General features: G+C 45.1%; 1 long non-coding RNA gene across 1 annotated transcript; it reads right to left on the bottom strand.

The window, feature by feature from the left end:
• Window positions 1-5402: 5402 nt before the first annotated feature.
• LOC125342223 lies at window positions 5403-7975 on the bottom strand. The gene is made up of 3 exons (XR_007209176.1): window positions 7365-7975; window positions 5957-5960; window positions 5403-5413 (listed from the first exon to the last, which is right to left on the bottom strand). It is a non-coding gene; the product is annotated as an uncharacterized LOC125342223 (long non-coding RNA).
• Between the last annotated feature and the right edge of the window lie 4121 nt (window positions 7976-12096).

Here is a 12096-nt window from a genome sequence, read left to right as displayed (position 1 = left end):
CCTAGCCACTCAGAAGGCTGAGATCTGAGGATCGTGGCTTGAAGCTATCTAAGAAAGTCCATGAGATTCGTTGTTGTTGTAGTAGCTGAAGAACACTTGTGGCTAACTGCAACCCGAGGCAGTGAGATGGGATACTGAGCCAAACAAAAGTAGAAAGTACAGAGGCAAATGTAGAGAAAAAGAAAATCAGTGGGGAGCAGGGGTCCTAAGACTCAGCAGCACTTGGACTCAGCAGCAAGCATATCCATTTGAGTTCACACAGGGAAGGTGACCATGGATACCTACAAAAAAGAAAGCATTTCTATTTCAAGCAGACCCCAATACACAGTTCATGAGAAACACTGATTGCACATTTAAGCATTTAAGCAGAAATAACTAAATACCTTTGTAGAAGAAATTTAGCACTGATGCTTCAAGTCGCTAAGCACACACTTGTAGATGCAATTTCCCAGGTTTTCATAAAACTTCCTATATAGTCCTTGTAGTAAAGTGTCTTTTTGCCTCCCATTTTTATTTATTGCATTTGCATAATACATCATACTTAAGACCATTTCACCTCCTAATTAAACAGTTTTTACCTTGTAATTAACCACCCATGAGACTATCTCCAATAAACTATCAAACAACAACAACAAACAAACAAAAGTGGAGCTGTGGCTTAAGTGGCAAGCCTTGAGCAAAAGAAGCCCAGGGGCAGTGCCCAGGCACCAAGTTCAAGCCCTGGACCAAGCACCACCACCCCCAACACAACACAACATATGCACACAATCAGATGATGTATTTCAAGGTCTCAGGATTATTTGTGTTGCCAACAACTAAATCAAGTATCCATCTCTGTTCCATGCACCTGTGGTAATAGACAGCAGAGCTACCGTAGCTAAGCATGTAGCTAAGACTCTGTCCACAAGCAAAAGGCTGTCATACAATATATCCACCATGATGTCCATCCTTCTTGATGGTGGAGCTGCACATCTTGGGGACTTGATGGGATGCATGTGCTCTTCAACTGGCCTTCCCACCCTCTGTGCCACCTGCTGCAGTGATTCACCAGCCCCACCAGAGGAATTGGTAGGCTTTCACAAGCTCTCCCACGTGACCTGAAATGTCACGGAGGCCCTCGGGGGCTATTCCCCTTTGCAGGTAGGCCATTTTATCTCCAGTCCTCTCCTTGCAGATGTGGGCCAAGGTCTCTTGGAGACCACAGCACCCTAAGCTTTGGGAAGTCATGCAGTGAAGGGGTCCAGGTTAAGGAATGTGGGGGATATACACACCCCCTCCTCCTGGAGATTCTCCTGTGTGTTCTCTAGGACACTGTACAGAAGCTGGGTCTTTTAAAGGGAACTTGTGTGGAGATCTCTGTCTGGCTTGGTCCAGGTGACACAGAAGCGCTTTTCTCCATCCCCTCAATGGTTTTCACAAGCACCACGTGACTTGTGCCTACCGGTGTGCCTACCGGCTCAGGTGCAGTAACGGTGAAAAGGTCAAAGTGGCACAGACAGCTGTCCTTGCTTTGAGCCTGAGTCCCCATGCCAGGCAGGTCCCGCAACTCCACACTGGGGAAGTGAGAGGAAGGGTGGCTGGCTTGTGTCAGGGTGGTCTCAACTACCCCAGTAGGTGCTGACACCTCCTCTTCGTGTCCCGGGTCGCTCAGCACCAAGACCAGGGCCACCTATCACAACAACACTGACCTGGGCCCTGGGCATGAGCTGCAGGGTCTCCCTGTCATCAGAGACCACTTCTCCCACTTTCCCTCCTTCCAAGGCCTTGCCGATCTTCCTCCTTGCCTCCTCAGGTGAAATACTGCTGTCAACGTGGTTCAGAGCAGAGGGAATGCAGGGGACTCTGCCATGGTGAGAAGATAAAGCAATGTGCAGGTGTAGAATAGCCAAGGAGTGAAGATGGTTGTGCACACATGCAATGGCATCGAGTGACAAATAAACGAAGTTCATATTTTTTTTAATTCGGGTGCTTGAACTCGTAACCTGGGTACTCTTCCTGGGGTTTATTTTATTTTTCCCGCAAGGCTAGTGCTTTACCACTGGAGCCACAGCTCCATTTCCAGATAGATATTTTTGGTAGTTAATTGGAGATAAAAGTCTCAAAAGTTTTCCTGTCCAGGCTGGCTTCAAAGCTGTGATCCTCAGATCTTAATCTATATATATATATATTTTTTTATTATTATCAAACTGAATTACAGAGAGGATCTCAATCTCTTGAGGAGCTAAGATTGCAGAGGTGAGCCACTGAGCTTAGTAACAACTCATTTCTTTTTTTAAAAAATTATTAGAGGGCTGGGAATATGGCCTAGTGGCAAGAGTGCTTGCCTCATATACATGAAGCCCTGGGTTCGACTCCCCAGCACCACATATATAGAAAACGGCCAGAAGTGGCACTGTGGCTCAAGGGGCAGAGTGCTAGCCTTGAGCAAAAAGAAGCCAGGGACAGTGCTCAGGCCCTGAGTCCAAGCCCAGGACTGGCAAAAAAAAAGAAAAATTATTAGAAAGGTGATGTACAGAGGGGTTACAGTTACATAGGTCAGGTAAAGGGCACATTCCTTTTGGACAATGTCACCCCTTCCCTTGTTCTCTTCCAGTTTTTCCCTCCCATTGTGACTTTTGTGGCTAAGTGGAGGTAAGACTCTCCTAGACTTTGCTGCCCAGGCTGCCTTCAAACCATGACCCTCAGATATCGGTCTCCTGAGTAGCTAGGATTACAGGCATGAGCCTGAAATTCAGGGATGGTCTGAAGCTTGTTCTGTATTTGTTATGTCAGTACTCAGCCCTGAAGCAAGGCCGGGGGCCTGAATGGACTTAGGTAGTGAGTGCTAGGCAAGTCACTCATCTGATATGCTCCTAATTACTCCTAACCAGCTCTGAGAACTGCAGAGCAAGAGCCAGTGTATGCCAGCTCGCCGGAAGTCCTCACTGTATTTGTCTAATTCAACAACTTTATTTTCATGATACTGTAAGCACTCTTTTTCTTTCCCCAGAGAACATTTTTATTGGCAAATTACAATCATTACGGATTAGTAATGACATCAAGAATTTGGCTTTAATATCTAACCCACATAGGGGCTCCAAAAAATCGTATCAATATTAAGTTAGCATTTAAAGTTATATGTTACTATTATTACTGATAAAGTTCTCCCTCAAACACGTTTCTCTTGTTGGGCAAATCCTTGCGATGAGCTTGAAAGCATCTTCTTGGAACAGGATTGGAAAAGATCATTGGTTATTACCAAGAAGGAAGGATGGAGAAGTGTGAAGACCTGAATTAAGAGACTTACCATGGAGAAGTGTGAAGACCTGAATTAAGAGACTTACCAGTGACTAGGGAACATCTTCCACAGAGCACAGTTTGAACTCAGGGCTTCAAGCTTTGCCTCAGCTTGCTTGCTCAGCTAGAATTTTGATGACCAGAGCTATACTCCAGCCTGGATTTTTGCTTGTGAACTTTGGGGATGAGAGTTTCAATGGTTTCTCTGCCTGGCCTGACTTTGAGCCGGGTCTCAGCATCCTTGACATTTTCCACTCAATGTGATGGTCTATACCTGGAGACACAGTGCCACTCCTCCCTTTTTGGTTGTGCTGGTCCCTGTGTGTTTATTTGAGATTGTATACTTGAGGACTGCTGAGGCACTGATGTCATTTTGTGCTTGGTGATTGTAAACCTATATAGGAATATGTATTTGTGTATGGTTTTTCTTAGCATATAGTTGAATCTTACACAGCAAAAGTACCTCAATAGCTTCCTAAAGAAAAAATGCGGGCTGGGGATATGGCCTAGTGGCAAGAGTGCCTGCCTCATATATATGAGGCCCTGGGTTCGATTCCCCAGCACCACATATACAGAAAATGGCCAGAAGTGGTGCTGTGACTCAAGTGGCAGAGTGCTAGCCTTGAGCAAAAAGAAGCCAGGGACAGTGCTCAGGTCCTGAGTCCAAGCCCCAGGACTGGCCAAAAAAAAAAAAGAAAAAAATGCACCATCACAAACACACCTTTACACATACTGCATATACATTCTATCATCCAGGTATCACCAGAGCTATGCCTGGAGTTTGGTTTGTTGCCTCAGTTTTCCAAGTGGCAAAGCTCACATAGTGATACTAATAATCCACATACAAAAGCTAGTACACTGAAGGACAAAACACAGGCCCACTGAGAATGCCTATACTTGTCTTAGCTAATGGAATTAATTTGGCACACACTAATGGGATTATTAGACATCTGTAAATTCTGGAATGATGACTTAGAAGAGAGACCCCAACACAAAATTTGGCTAAAATATTTCTGTATAGTTTATAAGTGCAGCATAAGGAATGAAATGATCAAATTGTGACCATTTAAGACCACAGAAGACCAGTGAGGACTTCAATTTGTTGGGTATAATAATTTGCATATTCATTTTGCAAGTCTCACACACTAGGTTCAAAAACATGAGTCCCTTCCCCATGCCTCTCCTCTTTGAAGAGATCTGTCCCAAAAGTTGGGACACGGGGCTGGGAATATGGCCTAGTGGCAAGAGCGCTTGCCTCCTACACATGAAGCTCTCGGTTCGATTCCCCAGCACCACATATATGGAAAACGGCCAGAAGGGGTGCTGTGGCTCAGGTGGCAGAGTGCTGGCCTTGAGCGGGAAGAAGCCAGGGATGGTGCTCAGGCCCTGAGTCCAAGGCTCAGGAATGGCCAAAAAAAAAAAAAAAAGTTGGGACACACATCAAGTCAGAAGTTTCATGTTCAGTTTGGGGAATTAATCTGTGAGAGAGGCAATCTGCTAGGCACAACTAGTTTTTCTACCATATATCTGAACTTGGAAACAATGTTCTGCTGGTGTGGGCCCATAGATGTAGGAAAAGCACTCTTTTTACTCTGATCTTTATACGTGTGTAGCAGCACTTTTGTTGTTCTCCTCTTAATGACTACACCTCATTTAAAGGCAACTTTCAGGGGTAAACGACAAGATAGGTGGTTTTAGCTCACTGTAAAAGCTCCTGGGTCCTAAGAGAAAGAGTGAACCATGACTTGGATACATATCACCCAGCTGCTAACACTGGGGTTATATAATTTTTTTTTGGGGGGGGGGGGGGCAGTCCTGGGGCTTGGACTCAGAGCCTGAGCACTGTCCCTGGCTTCTTTTTGCTCAAGGCTAGCAGTCTGCCACTTGAGCCACAGCGCCACTTCTGGCCATTTTCTGTGTATGTGGTGCTGGGGAATTGAACCCAGGGCTTCATGTACAAGAGGCAAGCACTCTTGCCACTAGGCCATATCCCCAGCCCGGGTTATATAATTTTTATATAATGAGTTATATAATTTTTCAGAAAGTCAAAGTTATGTAATTTTTCAGAAAGTGGAAGGTCCTTCCACAAAGTTCATCCTGTAGTAATTTCCAAACTTAGGCTTTAGAAGATTTCTGCCTTTGTATTGAAGATTTCAATTCTAAATTAGATTATTTTCAGATTTCCAGTAACAGTTCAAGGAATGATGTTGTGTAAAGTACACAAACAAATTATGATCTGTGTTACAGGGATTCTGATATCTTTGGAGCGCCATCACCAGGGGCAGTGAATCCACCCAAAGTCTGAAGAGTCTGCTCTCCAGAGAGCTAAGCATTCAGCCAAGAAGCTCCAGTGCTATGGCCCTCTTGACCCTGATATAAAGGACAAAGGTCCTAGAGAATAGGATGACAGGTGAGCTCTGGTATTTTCCTGACATTAACCTGGAAGGATGCACCCTAACGTCTCTGGGAGGGACAGAAGCTGGGATGTTGAGCTAATATCACAGGATTTTCCCTAGACCCCCAGGGACCACCCAAAGTCCCCTTGCACTCCCTTGAGCACTCTCATAGCTTTGTCTCTGCACACCCCTAGGCCATCTGTCCATTATCAAAATGTTAACTTCATGTTTTCTTTCCTGCTTCTTTGTAACACATCTAACCCTAACCTCTGTTTTCTGTCCACCTCCCTCAAGTTCATTTTAATTTCCTTTCTTTCAGGTTTCTGGATCTCAGACGTCTTCGTAGGAAGTCCACATTGCAAAGATCTGATCCCTTTGACAAGATCACTGTCTTGGGCATCCCACAGCCAGCTTTCTTTTGGTTGACTTTGTATATGAGTTCTGAGGCAACCCAAGCAATTGCTTTGTAGTTCTCAGTCTAAATTAAACGTTTCTTGTCAAAAGTTTGTCATCGAGATCCATCTTTGTTTTGTTTTGTTTTGTTTTTTTGCCAGTCCTGGGGCTTGAAATCAGGGCCTGCACACTCTCCCTGGCTTCTTCATGCTCAAGGCTAGCACTCTGCCACTTGAGCCACAGCACCACCTCTGGCTGTTTTCTATATATGTGGTGCTGAGGAATTGAACCCAGGGCTTCATGCATACGAGGAAAGCACTTTACCACTAGGCCATATTCCCAGCCCCCGAGATTAATCTTCACTGGTGTAAGTTACTTGGGATCCTGTTAGGAAACGCCCAGTGAGGAGAGGGAGGGCCATGTACCAGCCAGGCCCTGCAGGCATCTTGGACCAGGAGGAAACAGCCCACAAAAGACCTCTGCTGCCCATCAGCCTGCTATCAGCACAGCATGGCACCTCCAGCAGAGGTCAGGGGGGATCAGACATTGCAGACTGGGGATGGACTAACGTCACTCTTTGCAGGCCCTGCTTATTCTTTTCTAATCTGAGATGCCACTGTTAGCATCAAACTACTTATGTGCTGGCATGTACTTTGGGTTTCTTCATCTTGCTCCATTGATTGATCTGACCAATCAGGATAGAACTATTTCTTTAAATTGTAACTGGAAAAAAAATTGTACATAAAACAGATGATTCCATTAGGACCTCAGAAAACAATTATTCCGATTCTGTCGGTCTCCATTTCCACTAAACCTCCAAGTTTCCAATTAAGTAATATCATTTCAAACATTTACTCAACCCATATGGATACATCTTCCATTCAATGCCATGTACCATTCCAGCCCTAGAGGAAGAACAGACACATTGAAAAGACAGGCCAGGAAGCCTATCTCAGAGTAGCAAGAGGTAAGCAGCCATTATACCTGCAGGAGGCTCCGGGTTATGAAGGTCCTCAGACTTGTTGACCCTGGAATGACTCAAACCTGCACTTCCCAGTTAGGGAAGAATCAAAATGGGCAATAGTAGGTTAATAATAGTAGTTGTGGGGTTTATGAGATACATGAGATATACCCCAATATTTATAAAATACCACATGTACCATTTACAGTCTGGAAGCTTCCTAATGGCATATAGCAAAGAAAACACTAAAGCTTTGTAATAACTTCCAAGTTTTCAAGAACTTTTTTTTATTTAAAGAACATAATTTAAAACAAAAAAGAACACTTAAGTGCTTCCACTTAACCTAACCACTTCTATCCTCTCTCTCCGAGGAACAAAGTCCACAGAGCAGTGGGAAACAGGCACAGAGGCCTCTCTTCCCCATAGCTGGAATTGTAGGGATGTCTGCCTGCCAGGTAGCTCTCATCTTCCTAGCTCCCATTTTCCTCCCACAAACAAGACAGCAATCAGCTAGTGTTAGTGGCATTTCTCAGTGTAGTGAGAGCAATAGAAGTAGCACCTTGCTAGGCAAACCCTGAGGAGCCTGTGTGTGTGCTCAGGTTTGGCCCTTGGAACAGCTCTGTAGAAAAGCAGAATTCTCCACAATAGTCTTTAAGTAACTAAAGAAATAAACAAGTCCTGTCCACAGGTGCTACACTGTGTCATTTTTAATGTTCCGTTTTTCTTAAAAGTTATTACATATGCAAAGAGACAGTGTGACAACTAGAGAAAAAGGTGGCTGTTGTGCCAGATACCAGACTTACTGGACTTGAAAGTACTAAAAAAATAGTGATAACAACATACAGGAAATATAGTCTATGTTGGATAATGTGTCCAGTGCTAGAAGTAGGGAAAATGGTAAGGGTACCTGAGTAAAAAATGTACACATAAAAAGTATATAGCCAATATTCCACTTATAATGGTGAAACCACGTGTATTTATATCCTAAGATCAGCAACACGATGAATATATCTACTCTCAGCACTTTTAAGTTGCACTGTACTTGTGTTGCTAGCACGGTCAATTTGACAATTGAAACATGAGTATCTATGTAGATCAGAAGGAGTATAATTATCCTTATGTGCAGATAACATTATCTTTGTATTTGTGCTGTCCTGGGGCTTGAACTCAGGGACTCTGCGCTGTTTCTGAGCTTTTTCACTCAAAGCTGGAGCTCTACCAGTTGAACTGCAGCTCCACTTCTGGCTTTTTTTTTTATGGTTAATTGGAAATAAGGGTCTCATGACTTCCCTGCCCAGATTAGCTTCCAGCTGCAATCCTCAGAAGTCAGCCTCTTGAGTAGCTAGGATTACAGTCACCAGCCATTAGCTCCCAAAGCTAACATCTTTTATTTACAAAATCAGAATTCACTAAAAATTAATATAGCCAATAACTGAGTTCAATGAAGCAACAGGATATAATATTTGTGTAAAACATAATTGGACTTACATCTGTGAGCAATACATAATTTGAAATAATGTAGGGAGTCAGTTGTATTTAACACTAGTATGAAAAATAAAACTAATGAATCTATCAAAAATGTGCCCTTGAACAATGAAAACTACACTACACAGCTAGTCTTGGAAGCACGTGGTTTTACCTAATCCTTATCTCCTTGCCTCTCAGGAATTTACTTTTAACTTTTACAGAAGGAAATTGTTATATTTTCCTTTATATTGTTAGAGGTGCTCTCAAGTTGAAATCTATACATCAAAACATACCCTATGATCTCCATTTTCATGAGGAATAACAGCTCAGGTCCACAAAAAGAGACCTGGAGAACCCATATACTAGAGGACTGAATATCACGCATGAAAGTTTCCTACCTAATCCTTTCCAATGGTGTTGTATATAGAGGATCATCAAAGATCACAGTAAACCTTTAAGAGTGAAGCATAGGATATCTGATATGAGGGAGGGAAACCAAAGACTTATTCCACAGTCTAATGGATAGTCTTGAAAGACAAGTCTGAGATTGCCTAGATATGTAGTCTAGAGTTATGAGAGGAATTTATAGGATGGGAGAAGAGGTAGGAATTCACAACACAGTAGGGCATGGAAAATGGAAAAACAAAAAAGGATGGTTATGGGGCAAGCCATCAAACTTCACATCAAGGTAGACCTACCCTAAACTTCACTCCTCTGCTCCCACCCATATTCACCCTGATCCCCCCCAAACCACCAACCCTTTGAAGAGCAATGGAGGTGAAGTACTATTCCCTAAGACATCCCTGTAAGGAAACTTTTCACTAGCTAGCTGAAGAAATTATTAAAGGAAAGGCAAGCAGAGCACAGCAAATGCTGACAGACAGTGCCCAAGCTCTGAGTTCAAGCTACAGGACCAATTGCAGAAAGCAAAAAACACCCTTAAACGAAAGGTGAAATTCAGAAACAAATAACCAAACACTCCTTAGTGTTTCATATACGGAAGCTGGGAATTTCTGGGGAATTAACTATTAGATTTTGAGAAATCTAAGTTGACACAAGGATTATGCTGTCACAATCCTGCTGTTTTATTCCAGTGGATACATTAGAGCAGGGGGAAATAATCCAAGCATCAGTTTAGTGGCTGCGAATAACCTCTTTTAAAGTGAGAGGGGAGCTATTCAAAAATGTAAGGCACACCAGAGACATACTTTACAGTCAATGGGACATTCAATAGTATCTGTTGAACAAAAAAAAAGAAAAAGAACAAAACCAACGTTGTCTCAGGGCCTCAGAGGCATGATTGGAAGTAAGAGTTAAAAAGCCTATTTATCCAATGCCCCCAATGCATTTCCACTTTCCGGCTGGTCTCACCGTGTTTCAGGAGGCCAACAGTGATTTCTGAAGAATAAACTCACCTTAGCTCCCCCATGCGTGCACGAATTCCAGGGTTCTAGGGTGCAGCACTGGTGGAAACCCCTTAGCAGCCCACTGCCTCCAGGGCGGCGCAGCGCATTGTGGGAGTTGTAGTCTCCATTGGAGCGCAGACCCTTTGAAAGTGCGGCTTGGTTTTTTGTTGGTTTGTTCGGCGGCGGCGGCCGGCGGCGGCGGCGGCGGCGGCGGCGGCGGCGGCGGCGGCGGCGGCGGCGGCGGCGGCGGCGGCGGCGGCGGCGGCGGCGGCGGCGGCGGCGGCGGCGGCGGCGGCGGCGGCGGCGGCGGCGGCGGCGGCGGCGGCGGCGGCGGCGGCTCCTTGTGCGCATGCGCATCCCCGCCCACTGTGGGTACTTTCAGTCCACGATTTCCGGCTTCTCTCCTTTCGCCTGGCGGCTGGGAGTTCTCTGAAGTGCGCTTGGCACAGCGTGGAGCCCCGAGGCAGGCGCCCAGCCTTCTCTTCGGTGGGCCTCGGGAGCTGTAACTTGAAGGAATCCCAGGCTGCGGATCCCGTGCCAGGTAGGAACCGCGAGCTGGGCGCGCCACCGGTGCCTGCCCTCCACGTGCTCCTCCAGCTTGGAGTTGCGGATTGGTTTCGGGGTTCATGAGTTTGTGCTGCCATAAGCCCCTGTGATGCCTTCCAGATGCCGGACACTGGCTCCCGAAGCTCCCAGAAGTAGTCGTTTGGATCTCCAGTCTAGGGGAGCCGGGGACCCAGAGGTTCTGCTGCTGACCCTTGTGACTCGATCCACTTTGCTGTAAGGTAAGCATGGTGGGCTGGGAATATGGCTTAGGCGGTAGAGTGCTGGCCTAGTACACCTGAAGCCCTGGGTTCGGTTCCTCAGCACCACATATATAGAAAAAGCCGGAAGTGGCACGGCGGCCCAAGTGGTAGAGGGCTAGCCTTAAGCAAAAGGAAGCCAGGGGCGGTGCTCAGGACCTGAGTTCAAGCCCCTGGACTGGCATTTAAAAAAAAAAAGATGATCACGGTAACAATTCTCGTGAAATTGTGAAGTGTGTCCCTGCCTTGGCTCCTCTTATATTGCAGTTTTCTGGGGTGTTTCTCCTAGAGGTGTCTCTGCTCTGCTCCTGCCTCTTAGCCTTCTCAGCATTCCTGGCTTGAGTTCACACGTGTTTGTACACGACCTTGATTCTAGAGACAGTTCTACCTGGGGTATCGTGAGTAGTGTGTGCTGGTCCTGTATTTTTAGGAATGAAGCCTAGCAGTGTTTTGGAGAGTGCACCCTATGAATAGGAACCTCCCTCCTAAAAGGACAGACCTTGTCAACTCTTCACAAGCCATAAAGAGCAGGGGCAGAAAAAGCACAGGAAGGGGAAGATGTTTTCAGCTTTCTTGCATTAACCAATCAATGGTTCTACTTCCCAGAGCGCTAGATTCACTTAGTACTCTTTCCTCCAACAGTGTTAATCACTTGGTGCAGTTGGAAGGTTTAGACCAACTTTTAGGAGGGGAAATGATCTGGGCTAAGAAATCAGCCAGAGCCTAGTTATCAGAGGGGACATAAGGCTCTGGTTTGGGGTGGAGGGATAACTGTCAGAACTTCCCTGTTCAGTTGCCACTTGCCGGAGCCAGCCAGCAGCGAAAGGGAATCCTGATTGAGGGGACGAGGATAACTTCCAGCTTATCTGCAGTTTAGGAACCAGGGAATAGCATAGTGTTACTAAAGTTTAAGAAAACAAGAAAGCCTTGAAGTCGGCAATAACAGGTGACAGTAAAGACAAAATAAGGTTGAACAGTTAACATAGACCAGACTCTTGTGCTGTCTTTTTAGGTAAGCCATATCCTTGCACATTCCTTGAGAAAACAACATAGCCAGAGGTCAGGATGAACTTTGCTGTTGGCTCCCTACAAGAACTGAACTATCTATAGTCTATATACTAATCCCTAATCCTGTTCTCACTAATTTATTAAGCCTCTTCCCCCTGTCATTTCTAGTATGTGATCTCTCAACCTTATTCCAAATGTTTCAACTATGGATCTGTTGATGTTAGCTCTAACACATTGGTTCTTCCTGGCAGGTCAGGAAGTGTTGGCCAGGGACATTTTGTCTTATAAGAAAAATCACAGAAGAAAACTTGTGGTACTGTATCTTGCTCAAGGTTGATTTATAGGTGTTACATAGCCTGAAGTTTTAGCTAGTGTGACCCGTTTTG

Source organism: Perognathus longimembris, chromosome 25 (assembly GCF_023159225.1).
Source record: "Perognathus longimembris pacificus isolate PPM17 chromosome 25, ASM2315922v1, whole genome shotgun sequence".
NCBI lineage: Eukaryota > Metazoa > Chordata > Mammalia > Rodentia > Heteromyidae > Perognathus > Perognathus longimembris.
Note: the sequence above shows the minus strand (reverse complement) of the source record. Positions and strands in the feature narration are given on the sequence as shown.